Source organism: Rhinopithecus roxellana, chromosome 11 (genome assembly GCF_007565055.1).
Source record: "Rhinopithecus roxellana isolate Shanxi Qingling chromosome 11, ASM756505v1, whole genome shotgun sequence".
NCBI lineage: Eukaryota > Metazoa > Chordata > Mammalia > Primates > Cercopithecidae > Rhinopithecus > Rhinopithecus roxellana.
In genome coordinates, this window is record NC_044559.1 from 57,220,537 (window position 1) to 57,234,801 (window position 14,265).

General features: G+C 40.0%; 1 long non-coding RNA gene across 1 annotated transcript; it reads left to right on the forward strand.

Moving 5' to 3' along the window:
* The first annotated feature begins 410 nt into the window (after positions 1 to 410).
* On the forward strand, positions 411 to 13,361 carry LOC104661199. The gene is made up of 3 exons (XR_747810.1): positions 411 to 921; positions 5,812 to 7,413; positions 12,493 to 13,361. It is a non-coding gene; the product is annotated as an uncharacterized LOC104661199 (long non-coding RNA).
* Positions 13,362 to 14,265: the final 904 nt, after the last annotated feature.

The following is a 14,265-nucleotide window of genomic DNA, read 5'->3' on the forward strand; positions in this document are numbered from 1 at the left end:
ATAATTTGCTAAACGCCTTTGCTAAATTGTCTTTTTTCTGCTCCCATTGTTCTATGTAACTGAAACAAGTGAGCATAGCATTGTCATCTAAGTCAATAATGGTCACAAAAGCGGTTTCTCTCCTTCTGCAGCAGACTGCCTGCAAAACGTAAAAGAGGGTAGTGATGCACCCGAGCAAATTACCCTCCCAAACTCATTTAAATAATGTCTTCTCCTCATCTATGCAAAACTCAGATGAATATTTACAACATCCAGGAATAGGTACCACAGGAAAGAAAGAAAGAAAAAAAAAAAAAAAAAAAACCCAACCAACCCAACCCAATCCTGCAAGTGTAATCATTCTCAAAATGATCCCCAAACAAAGTGTTCTAGCTGTGGTTGCCCGGCAACAGTCCCACTGTAGTATTCTGCCTGGGTACATATAAAGTGGAGTCATCTTTTCTGCACAGAGTGTGCACTATCATCGTAACAGCAGAGATGGAGAGCAAGAAGTGAGGAGGTTAAAAGTCAGGGTCAGAAGTTCAGGTTGCTCTGACCCTCAAATCAATTTCAAGCACTGTTTGTGACATTTTTCTGTGTTCCCTTGCTTGATGTTAGTCTTTGCAATGAACCACCGAATCAGACTTCAGGGATCATGGGACCTTGGGGTTTCAGTGGGGTCAGGTCAATTTCTACCTACCGGTGTACTGCCACCTATGAAGCAAACCATTATCTAGGCGTCTGAGAACCTCAAAGTCGTGAAACTCCGAGGGGAGAGAGAGAGGATGAAGTTGCTGGAGCCCCTGTGTCTTTGGGTCCTGCCATAGCTCAACCTGTGGCTTCAGGGGAACCGTGTGCAGCCAGGTCATAGTGTTACCGGAAAGGGATCCTGATCCAGACCCCAAGAGAGGGTTCTTGGACCTTGTGCAAGAAAAATTTGGGGTGAGTCTATAGAATAAAGTGAAAGCAAGTTTGTTAGAGAAGTAAAGAAACAAAAGAATGGCTACTCCATAAACAGAGCAGCCCTGAGGGCTACTGGTTGCCTATTTTTATGGTTATTTCTTGATTATATGCTAAACAAGGGGTGGGTCATTCATGAGATTTCTGAGGAAGGGGTAGGGATTTCCTTGAAACTGAGGGATCCTCCGGTTTTCAGACCATATAGGGTAACTTGCTGATGTTGCTATGGCATTTGTAAACTGTCATGGTGCTGGTGGGAGTGTCTTTTAGCAGCTAATACATTATAATTAGCATATAATGAGCAATGAGGATGACCCGAGGTCACTTTCATCGCCATCTTGTTTTTGGTGGATTTTGACCAACTTCTTTATTGCAACCTGTTTTACAGCAAGGTCTTCGTGACCTGTATCTTGTGCCGACCTTCTGTCTCTTCCCATGACATAGAATGCCTAACCTCCTCGGAATGCACCTCAATAGGTCTCAGCCTCATTTAGCACCCTGGTCAAGATAGAGTCACTCTGGTTCGAAAGCCTTTGGCAATAGGATTGGCAACTCAGTTAGAGAAAGCTGGTCCCTGGCATGGGCATCTCTCCCAAGGCATTCTTCCAAAAGTACAGGGATCATTTTTTAGTCACCTTTTTAACAAATGCATATGTACAGGGGAAAAAGAAGAAGGATAAATCACATAAAATAATACATCCTCATATGGCCTTAATCATTGGTCCTAATAGAGTTATGAAAGCATGGATACATGAGGCTGCAGTGTACTCAGGTCCACCCCCACCCTCTCCCCAGAGCTGGACATGATACCTAGGATGGTTCCAAATCTCACAGGACTTTTCCTTTTATTTCTAGATCATTTTAAGATAGTCTCATGCACCTAAGCAATAGATGACTTCATTTTTAATTTAGTTTTTTTCTTATTTATTGTTTATTAATTTATAATATAATTAAGGAGTTTTATTCACTACAATTCACAATTATTTGGGGGAGGGGTTCTCACAATTGCTTAATTTGTGACTTATCTTAGCAAAATATTAACAATACCCCTGAAAACTCCCACCTAAAATTTCCCCAAATGTCTCTGTGATTAGAATAACTTTCCTGCTCAAAGTTCTTTAGTGAGTACCCCATTCCTCAGAATAACATTTAAGCCCCCTAGTTTAGCAATTTTGCTGCCTGGCCCTAACCTACCTTTTTAAGGCTTATCTCCCACTACTTCCCTCTGTGAAGTCTGGGTTCAATCAAACCAAAAGTGCAGCTGGATAAAGCCGAAGCTGCACAGCAGGGCGTCAGGGCATCTGACTACTAGTCAGCTCCCTCTTGATTGACAGTGTGATTGTGGGCAGGTGCCTTCACGTCTCTTGGTCTTCGTTTCCTAATACATGCATTGGAGGAGTGAGACCAGGTGCTTTCTGAGATGTCACACGTTTAGACCCTGGCTTCTTCAAAGGGTTTTAGGCTGTTGACCATCCTGTCATTTCAGAAACTTTCTTCTCCTGTATTTCATGATATTGTTCTCTCTTGGTTTTCTTTCTACTTCTCTAATGCTTCTTTTTAGTTTGTTTCTCATGTAATGCATCCTCTGTTCCAGGATTAATATTGATAAGACCTGTCTTCAGCAATCCTTTCTTTCAATTTCCTGGATGATCTCAACCATAATAACAATTCTATGTAATGCCCCAGAGCCCATTTCTGTAATCTACATCTCCATCTGAGAAGGCCCCTCTGAATTCCGGTTATATGCTCCAACTCCACCAGACTTCTCCACTCGGGTGTCTCAGGCACTCCTGTCCCAGGGTTTCCAAGCCTGAACTCATGATTTTTCTCCTCAAACTGGTTGTTCACCATACTTTACTCCCACATTTGGTTTAGTGTATCATGCAAGCCACAGACTTCGCAGTCATATTAGAATGCTACCTTTCCCTAACCTCCAACAGATATTCTCAGGTGAGTCATCAAAGTCTGGCCATTTTTTATTCCAATTAAATATATCTTGAGTCTGTCCTTTCTTCTCCAACCCCACTGTCAACACCCTTGTAGAGACCTGGCTGCTCTTCAGGTCTCCTGGCTAGTTTCTTTACCTTTAGAATGACCAACCACCCTGAGGCCTTCATTCTGCTGCCAGTGCCATCTGTATAACATGAAGTATGACCAAACGCTTTCTTTTCCGAAATCTGTTTGTGTTTTGTCATAGCCTATTGGGTGAAGTCTGATATCCTGAGCATGATGTACAAGGCCTTTGTGATTGAAGTTGTCTCATTTCTCTCGATCTGCCCTGCGCACCAGGAAGATGGCATTACTTTGAGTTCATGACTGGACCATGCTTTCTAACACCTCTATACCTTTTCAATGTGGCCCCCTCTGCCTAAAATAACATTACTTACTCTTCTACTCCTCTGTGCTTCTCTAATGCCCTAGCTGTGCCTCTGTTTTCTGTTGTATTGTTTTTTTTCTGTGTGTGCGTGTTTCCTGCCATTGGATTGAAAGCTACTTGAGGTCTAGGACTGCCCTCATTTTTGCACACTTAGCTCACTACTGGAAGGAAACTGACATTTATATAATTGTTGAAGGCTGAGTGTGACGGCTCATGCCTGTAATCCCAGCACTTTGGGAGCCCAAGGCAGGAGGGTCGTTTGAGCCCAGGAATTCAAGACCAGCTTGGGCAACATAGTGAGACCTTGTCTCTACAAAAATTTTTTCAAAATTAGCTGGGTGAGGTGGCATGTACCTGTAGTTTCAGTTATTCAGGAGGCTGTGGTGGGAGAGCTGCTTGAGCCTGGAAGGTCAAGGCTACAGTGAGCTATGGTTGTGCCACTGCACTCCAGCCTGGGTGACAAAGTGAGACTTGTCTTAAATAAAAATTATAAAAATGAAAGAAAAATATATATATACAAAATTGTTAAGTAAACAGTTGAATCTATATGGTTTATTTATTCACTCTCTGATAAATGGGTCTTGCATTTTTCTTGAATGACTTCTCTATTTCTCTTTGACTTTCCATATAATGTTTAAATTTGAATATCTCATTCTTTCCTTGTCTAAGCCTTTTCCAACTATCCTAATCTAAAGAAATAACTTCATCTTCAGAAATAACTTATTATATGTCATGTATTTAATAATTAACGTTGCCCATGTCAGTTTCTACTCCCCAGGTAAGCTATTCAAAGTATTAACTTTGTCTTGCCCGCAATGATTTGGCAATCATGGTCTTCAGAAAGTACCTCTTTCTGTATTGATTATTACTGGTGTGCCTGGTTTACTAATGCCAGTCTTGTCATGTCTTTTTTTTTTTTTGTTCTTTTTTTAAAGACAGAGTCTCACTCTGTCACCCCAGTTGGAGTGCAGTGGTGCGAACTCAGCTCACTGCAGCCTCCTGGGCTCAAGCCATCCTCTCACCTCAACCTCTCCAGTAGCTGGAACTACAGGTGTGCACTACCATGCCTGGCTAATTTTTTGTATTTTTAGTAGAGATGCGGTTTCACCATTTGCCCAGGCTGGTCTTGAACTCCTGGGCTCAAGCGATCCGTCCATCTTGGCCTCCCACAGTGTTGGGATTACAGGCATGAGCTACTGTGCCTGGCCATTGTCTTTTCTATTTAGTGCCATTTTTATATCACCACAGAGCGGTCACTTAATATCTTAGCCATAAAAAATGGAGCTGGTACCATTTCTTTTCTTCAGTAAGAGTCTGCTTGCTTCCCTTATTTGTTTGCTTAATATTTAAAGAAATAAAGCAAGGTGTCACAGTTACGTTATAGAAAATGTTGCCATGACAAACATTTATATTAAAGAAACTCTAGTCCTATCTGTGCTTTGATGATATGTATATTTTAATTAATCTTACAAGGGGAGCTCAGAGAAATTTTGGTTCTCAAAGCAGTAATATCAAAAGACAAACTCCAAATACGAATGGTTTTGGAAAGCTGGCGGCAAGGAAGATGTGTTATTAAGATGTACCGGTTGTGTAAGAGCTGTTATTATTCATGATTCTGCTTTAGATGCTTAATATTTTCTTCAGAGGTTTAGGCAAAGATTATTGCTACATTTCTGCAGTCATTGGAAAAATCCATTGTGAAACTTGAGACTAGGAATAGATAAACCTTTTTAAAAAAGTAAGTTTTGGGTGAGGATAAGTATCCCACAGTACACTGGACATTTCATAGAACTTACCTGATGCCCTCTTGGGAGACTGTCAGAAATTTTGTAAATATCAGGAGAGTAGACTTTCCGGGGCTGCTTCTGTGCTCCACTTCTGCCTCTAACAAAAAGAAAAAATATAAAGTTATGCAATTAAAAAGGTGTTAGTTAAATCCTTTCAGGCCAGAATGGAGACTGGACTGGAGTTTGGAGTATATGTTTTATTTAGCCCTTAAATTTATAAAACAAAATTTTAGTCTTTGGTGAAAGTTACATTCCTAGAAACCCACTGGAATAAATGGTTGTTTATCACCTTAAAAATATGCATTATCCTTTTATTTAAGTGCTTTTAACGTGGAGTGCAATATTTTATATCAGTCTCAACTTTTAATTTCATAAAATCCCAACTTTTAATTTCATAAAATCCAGCTGGCCAAATGCAGCCACCACAATTGAAATTACCTTCTGACCTCAAGCCCCTTAGTTTAAGTTTAAGAAAGTTTACTGGGAGGATTCAAAGGATGCATTGGAAGACTTTATGGAATAAAAGATGTGATTGGAAATGGCATAAAAACTATGCTGGATTCTAATTTGTGGGGCTTGTGATATTTACTAATTTGGTTCGTGAAAATTGGGTCTTGGAACTAAGACTTTCTTATGTGAAATATTTCCAACTTTGCTTCCACTAAGTTTAACAGTACAGTTAATAAAATCCTGTCACTGCCTTCCCAGCTGATGGCACTAGAACTGAACCCAGAAGCTGCAGCAGTGGATGGATGATGATGTGAAGAAATGAGATCCCTGATGAGCTAGTAGTCAGGGTTCCTGTAACCATGATGTCACACCCTCATCCTGACACCAAGATGGGCTGGACCCATCTGTCACCCAGGGCAAACAAAATGCTTGGTCTGCATCTTTCAGAAGAAAACTAAAAATTGAGTCATTTCTCAGAATTTTGCTTGTGTGTGGCTTAAGTCTTCTTCTCCTGTTGAGGAAGGTGTTGAGTTTGACCATGACAGCCCCACCCAATCCTCGGCTCATCCCAGCCACCAGAGAGGATCTGGAGATCCGGAGCTATGTCATGGAAGACCTTGTCAGAGCACCGGGTCATACTGTGCTGCAGGTGGGGTTCAGGTGCCCAGTGACAACCACCGGGAACACTCATCCCTAAAAGTCTGTTGAACTTAAAGTTCTACTCAAGACTTTCTACATGAAATACCCTTTCATATAGCAAAATCAGCCATGTTCTGAGATGTGAAACTGCAGCGCAAAGTTACTGTGGTCTCCACCTATAGAAATGGAATGTTACTTCATAAAGCCCCAGGCCAAAAAAGAAACCCCAAAACTCTGAAACGACACCCTTAAATTTAACCCGAACATCTGGCCAGCCTCCTCCATCATTGAAACTTCTCCTGAGTGTTGGCATGGATCCTATGTTTCTCCAGCCAGGGAGCTTTGCTCCCCATTCTTGATGGACCCACTGAGTCCCAATTTTCTACATTTTACTTGGGTCACTCCTCCACTTTGGGATGCTTTTCCTACTCTGTCGTACTTTAAAAATGTTTCTTCTTTCCTGTGCTCAGCTTTGCACATTTGTCTTCTTTCTCGATTCAACTTGCTTAGTTCTTGCTACATCAATTCCTAGAGCCATTCATCTGTACTTCTGAATCATTTAAGTTTTGTTTGGTTGCAAGTAATGGAAACTCACTCTGAGTAACTCAAGCAAGAACTGAAATTTATTGGAAGGACAGTGGGATATATCATAAGATCCAAAAAGAATTGAACAAACAGAATTTCAGAGGGAAGAAAAAGGGCAGCTCCAGTGACTTCAGCAATGAGACAACATAAATCTTTCTAGAGCATAGCTACTAATATTATTCAACTGCAAGAGCCCCTACCCCATGAGAAACTTGATTGAAAATTCTGATTTCCTGCAGAGAAGAATCTGATAGACCCAGTTTAGTTTTGGTTGCCCAATTGCTCAATCTTACATGAATTATTTCCAGCCAAGGGGACAGGGTGTATTATAGGGACATACCTGCTTTCTCCAAAGAAAAGATCTCGGCATTTCCTGATCATTTCCCTGAGAAGGAGGAATCATTGTGAGTCAAGAAGATACCTCAAGTATAATGAACTCAGTTACACTTTTTTGAAATCTGAGTATTTGGTATGTAGTGTGCATTTAAAAAAACATGTCTCTTTCCAGGATACAATGTTAACCTCTTCCATGGTGGAGTGGGGCTATGTGATTTTGTGCTCAATTTACCTAGCTGGTGGGCCTCCAGTAGAGGCTGAACCAGTCAAGCCAGCTGATACCACATTAATTTTCCAAAGGTAAGTTTCTCTTGGCTAATATTCCTTCTCTCAACTTAATAAACACCCACTATACACCAAGATACACTGAAAATTTAAAGGTAAATTAGACGTGATCACTTTTCTTAAGACATAAAATCTAGTAGATTTCCTATATATTGAATATTTTTTAATTTTCATTTTTAGAGACAAGGTCTCACTCTATCACCCAGGCTGGAATATAGTGGCACATTCATAGCTCACTCACTGCAACCTCAACTCCCGAGCTCAAACAATCCTCCTGCCCCTGCCTTCCAAGTAGCTATGACCACAGGCACATGTCACCATGCCCAGTTAATTTTAAACAATTTTTTTTTTTTTTTTTTTTGTGGAGACAGGGTCTCACATGTTGCCCAGGCAGATCTTGATCTCCTGGCCTTAAGCAATGCTTCTGCCTTGGCTTCCCAAAGTGCTAGGATTACAATTGTGAGCCCATGCACCCAACCTATATGAATAATATTTTAAGGATTTTTGATTTAAAAATACTTTCAAAAAGTTATCATTAGACCCATTTTGAAGGTTCTCAGAAGCTGGGCAATTTCTGCTTATCAAGTGGCCTTCACTTTAGGCAAGTTTTTGGGGACTCACTGTAAAGTAGAGGACTCTGAGTGACCACATCTCTCAAATACAGTGTTTTTTATTATCTCCTGACATTTGGAGCTTAAGGAAATATAAAATGACATGATTTTTTTTTCCTCTAACTATCCAAGACAACATTGGAAGACCACACACGTCTCCACTTTATTGATGTTTTACATTGTGCTTGCAGGTGCTGTCTTAGAGGTGTGATGTTGCTCTTGTACTATGTATATAAATGTTTTCTATGACTCAGGAATTCTATCGCATTTGAATGAAATTTGTTAGAGTAGAAAGAGACTGGAGTAAGCTAGACTTGGGTTTCAGTCTTTTCAGCTTTATACTTACTAGCTTTATGACTTTGGCCAAGTTACTTTCTGAGACTTGGTTTCTTCATCAGCAAAGTAGAATAATAATAATACATGTTTTACACAGTTGTTATGGGAAATAAGTACGGTAATATATGTAAAAGGGGCCAGGTGCAGTGGCTCACATCTGTAATCCCAGCACTTTGGGAGGCTGAGGTGGATGGATCACCTGAGGTCAGGAGTTGGAGACCAGCCTGGCCAACATGGTGAAACCCTGTCTCTACTAAAAATACAAAAATTAGTTGTGAGTAGTGGCACGTTCCTGTAGTCCCAGCTACGTTGGAGGCTGAGGCACGAAAATCACTTGAACTTGGGAGGCAGAGGTTGTAGTGAGCCGAGATTGTGCCATGGCACACCAGCCCAGGCAGTGAAGAGAGACCCTGTCTAAAAAAAAAAAAAAAAAAAAAAAAAAAAAAATATATATATATATATATATATATATATATGTATATATGAAAGGGCCTGCCAAATGTGTGTATGTGTGTGTGTGTGTGTGTGTGTGTGAGAGAGAGAGAGAGAGAGAGAGAGAGAGAGACAGAGAGAGAGAGAAAGGACCTGCAAAATAGAAAAATCAGTATACATTTTCTTGCCTCCAGCACAGTAAAACCATGAATCTCCTTCCCTGGGCCTCCATCTCATTCTAGATGCCTCCTCTGTGTCCTAACCTGCAAAAAGACAAGCAGCTCAGGGAGGATGGGCAGGTGGGTTCCTATTCCTTCCAAGGCAGCCCAGCTTGATAGTATCGAATGATTTCTGAGGCTGCATGGCCATAGGCAGTCAAACCCTGGGTATCTGAACAGAAGGCTGAAACCATAGAATCATGTCCCTGTGACTGTTGGCACAGCTTTGTGTATTCTACAGAGGCTTACTGTATAGTTTATTTCAACACACAGACAAAGATGCTTAATGTAAGGAACTGCTACAGGTTAATCAATCAATGGTTCCTCTAGTGATTTTCATTTTTAAAAACAAGTGGATGAATAAACAAATTTGGCCTTGGGATGCCATTCAGCTCAAAGTCAGTGGCAATCACAAATGGCTTTAATAAATGAAAGAGATATTTTGGCATAGCCCATTGAGGCATATGAAGAGTAATACCCTTGCCAGGATCATAGAGTATATTAGATACTCTACGTTCATTGCTTCTTATGAATGGAAGGGATGTAGGAAATGGAATTTTAATTTGTACATTTAAGCTATGCGATTGAAGTTGAAAAGGTCTTTGTGACCTTATGGATTTGAAAGAAAAAGAAAACTTTATAGGGCATAGCTGAAATTGGCATAAAAGTTATGTCCCATGGCTGATGTTGCTGCTGTTTGATGGTTGCTGTCAAATTGTAGAAAAGCAAGACATGAATCCCAGAGTAATTTCCTATGTGTGCATTTGCCAACAAATAAGGCTGAGTCTAGTTGGAACTTTGGGTTGTTCAGAAATGGTAGAAACATAATCAGTTTGTGTTCTATCTTCCATCGCGAGTTCTTGAGTTGGTAGAAGCTTAAACTGTTTTTACACCTCTTGCTTGATGATCAGACCCAGACTACATGTTCTGCAGATACACTGACATATTCTATGACAAGCCTTGAGGGCTTCTAGCATGAATTAAGATGAAAACCCTAGAGTGGTATTGACATTTCATTTTTGGAAAAGCCAGAGAAGGCATAAGGAGCATGGCTGGATTGCAGGTTGGGGTAGCTTCTTCACCTGGGCTCTGTTATTTTCCACAGCACCATTTGCTGCCACACCCTGAAATGCATTCTTTGATGGTAGAACTTGCTCGTCATTTAAATTCCATGTGCCTATGACTTATTCTAAGGATGCCCTGAGTGCATTGTGTTTGCAGCTCTTGTGCAGTCGGATCTCTGCCACTTCTCCCGTAATTGTCAACCATCTTGGTTGCCCAATGAGAAGCAGCTTGATATATGCATCAAGCCAACTCATTTTCTCTGTTTTCATGCCTAATTCCCCAAAATGAGTTTATTCCTCACAGTATATAAGTAGATATTTTATATATATCTGACATATCATATGCCTGAAAAATCTGATATACATGTACAACAATGAAAATAAACATTAGACCAAAAATAAATAAATAAAAATAAAAAAGAGATAGGGCTTTGTTCCTAGCTAATTATGTGATCTTAAGTAAATAAATAATATATCTTCTTTGGGCTTCTCATTTCTCATCTTTAAAATTCATAAACAAAAAAGTGAAAAGACAAAAATAAAAAAGAAGAAAAAAATTAAAAATCCACAAACAAGATATAAAAATAAAAATAGTCTGTAAAAAGTATTTGAAAACTATCAAGGCCTATATAAATGGGGACTGTCTTAGTCTGTTTTGTGTTGATATAAAACAGGGGTATTCAATCTTTTGGTTTCCCTGGGCTACACTGGAAGAACAATTGTCTTTGGCCATACATAAAATACACTAAAATTAATGACAGCTGATGAGCTTAAAACAAAATCACAAAAAAGTCTCATAATGTTTTAAGAAAATTCACGAATTTGTGTTGGGCCATATTCAAAGCCATTCTGGGCCGCCTGTGGCTGTGGGTGAGATAAGCTTGCTGTAAAAGAGTATCTCAGGCTGGGTAACTTATAAAGAAAAGAGGTTTGTTTGGCTCACAGTTCTGCAGGCTGTACAAGAAGCATGGTGCCAGCATCTGCTACTGGTGAGGGCCTCAGGGATATTCTAATCATGGTGGAAGGTGAAGGGGGAGCAGGTGTCACACAGCAAGAGAGGAGAAAAAGAAAAAGGAGGAGGTGCCAGGCCCTTTTTAACATTCTCATGGGAACTCATAAAGCAGAGATGGCAACAAGCCATTCATGAGTGACCCACCCCCATGACACAAACACCTCCCACCAGGCCCCACTTCCAACACTAGGGGTCAAATTTCAACATGTGATTTGGAGGGAACAAATATCCAAACAATATCCAGGGGCAGTATTTTAGTACCTGCTTTGAACTGAGAACATCACTAGGAGAGATGAAAAAATGAAGGGCACAGTACCTGCCTTCATGAGATTGGTAATTTCCACAGGAATATCACACATAAACACATATAAGAACTAGCCATGTGAGTCATTATATGCTCGCGCACATAATGTAGGCAGGCGGCCTACACCATGATCATAGTTCAAAACAATTGAAATCTTATAAACATTAAATTGCTACCCAAGCATAAGGTGTTATTATTAATGACAAACATGATCATCATTTTACCATTTCCATATGACACTGATTATTTTAGAGATTGTTGCCATTCTTCTTGATGTCCTAGCTTAGGTTCAAGATAAACCTACATACATGTCATTTATTTAGTGCCTTTGTCTATCTTGCTTACCACTATATCCCAAAACCTAAAACAATGTCTGAAGGTATATCATGGAATGAATGGATGAGTCAGTTAATCAATCGATGAGAAAAGAAGCTGCTTTTTTGGGGGGCCCACCCATGTATTCTGTAATTCTGGAGAAAAAAATAAAGCTGGTCTGGACACACACATACATATTAGCTTCATCATACAGAAAGACATATTGGCATTGAAGACAGCAAGTACAAGGGCCTGGTAGTTATCTGAAAAAGCTGTCTAGATAACTGTTAATTTCCCGCATCCATTGAGAACCATTAGTCTAATGTACCAAGGACTCTGTGTCTCTACCATGGTGCAGCAGGGAGATGGAAACCTTCCATGGACAGTTTCCTGCCTTGTAACTTTTTCTGATTCCTTACAGCCACCTAGAACTCATGCTATTAAGACACTTGCATAAAGTTACTATGTGAATTTAGGTCTGATTGAAACGTTAATTGTTTTAACCAGGATATTGTTCTAAAAGCAGTTGGAGGGATGTAAAGCAAAATCTTAACCCATTGGTATTCACCTAATGCTGGTCTTGATCAGTCTAAATGGAATCGTTTTCCAGGAAGATAAACTATGCTAATCAGTTTCAATGTAATAGTTAACCCCTCAGGCCAGAGCACATGGTTGTCATTGTGCAGCTGCGCTGATAGAATAGTTTGGCCCGTCTGAATGTTTGTCCCATTTCTACATAATTGCTGACCACCCATAATCTGCAAGGAATAATCAATTTTTTCTTTTCTTCTGATTGTCTAAGGAACAAAAGCTGCCCTTCCTTCCTTATTGCAAAGGTTGACAGAAAGCAAAAGGTGAAGAATAAAAGCGCCTTGCATTGTCTAACATCTACCGCAGTGTTTGAGCTGCAGCTGCTCCTCCTCCCCTGATTGTTTTCAAATATTTCTTCAAAAAAGGCATTAAAGAAAAACACAAGATATTGCACAGAGAACCAAAACAAATCACAATCTTCAAGGACAAAGCATTGCAAAATGGCTTACATCCCCAAATGGGAACAGATATGGCTGGAAATTAAAACAATCTTTTTTATTTTAAGTGGAAATGCTAGCAGATGCCACAAGAAACATATGGAACTTGCCACAGACAAATAGGGAACGCTTTCTACGTGTGGAAGTAGAGCAAAGGGAGTGACCACCTCTGACTGTCAGGGGAACCATCAGCTCGAACTGTTTGCTATGGCAGGAGGGAGTGTGCAGAGTCTGGGGTCCTGCCCTCATGGAAAAGCTTTAACGATCTTGACTGAGTAATTTAAGTCATTCTTGTCAGGGAGTTTCAGAACACTATTCACAATTATATTTATTTCAAAATGCATTGATCCCAGATATCTTTTTAAATGTGCTCACCACTGAATTTGTGCATTGTTACATATTCCCTCTTTGAATCTCTGAATGAAACAAAATAAATAGGAAAATATGGAGACATAGAAGCACTGTCCACAAGGCATCTCCCACTCTAGAGGTCTCCCAGCCCCATGCTAGCTTGTTAATTTTTTGTTATAGCTTGTCTGTCAAACAAGGAAGATATAATTCACCACACAACATATTTTTCTAAAGCAATGTTTTTGTACAATTTCCTGATTTCCAAAAATATGACCAACAGTATTCTGGTTGAGTTTTGTTGTTGTTGTTGTTGTTTTAATCTCTCTGAAAATGGCAGTGATATAGTAAATGTTCCCTTGACCATGTACCACGTGGAATAATTTTACTGTGAGACTCAGAGAAGGCAATTGCAAGCCAGCTTTCCTTAAGTAGTATTTATCCTCTCCAAATAGTTCACTGGGGGGCGTGACAGGAATAAAATGCTTTCTATATACAAAAGTATTGTTTCTGAAGATGAAAAAGCCCTGAAATCCTGACTGACATTCAAGTTGGAGGTACTGTGAATATGTGGAAAAATAGGATTTTACACAGTGACAACACCAATAAGCGTTCTGAAAGGCATGCTTGCAATGAAAGAGCTCCGTTTGGAACAATCCAGATTGTGGGCTAAGATGGTCTCCATGTGGCAGAGTATATTTGTGAATGAAGTGCCTGTCAATGAGGAGAAATCAATTTTAACAGCTCATTTATTGATGAAACCAAGTCTAGTCTCAGCAGTTAAAGTGCTTTCTTGGAACAAGAACTAGAGGATTCATCTGTCTCACCTTAACGGATGAAAGAAAAGCTTCTCATAAAAAATGTTATGGCTCCTCTGCCACTGGAGCTTGGATGAGCTAATATTTGATAATTAGTTAACAGGGCAGTTGGGAAACATAGAACGCCTGCTCTTTCCCGTGCTTGTTGGATTCTGTGGGGTAAGGATCATTCAAATATGCCTAAAAATGAATGCTGTAATGGTTGTATTCCGGAATTATTGATCTTTCTAATGCTGCCAATCTTCTTTAACTCTGTTTTTGATTTGACGACTCTGGTTTATTTACCATCCCAACACTGTGCCTGGCTTTTTCCAGGCCTGAACTCACACACAGCTCATGGGAATGGCACCCTGTGGAGTTGTGCAGTACACAGCTGAGTGC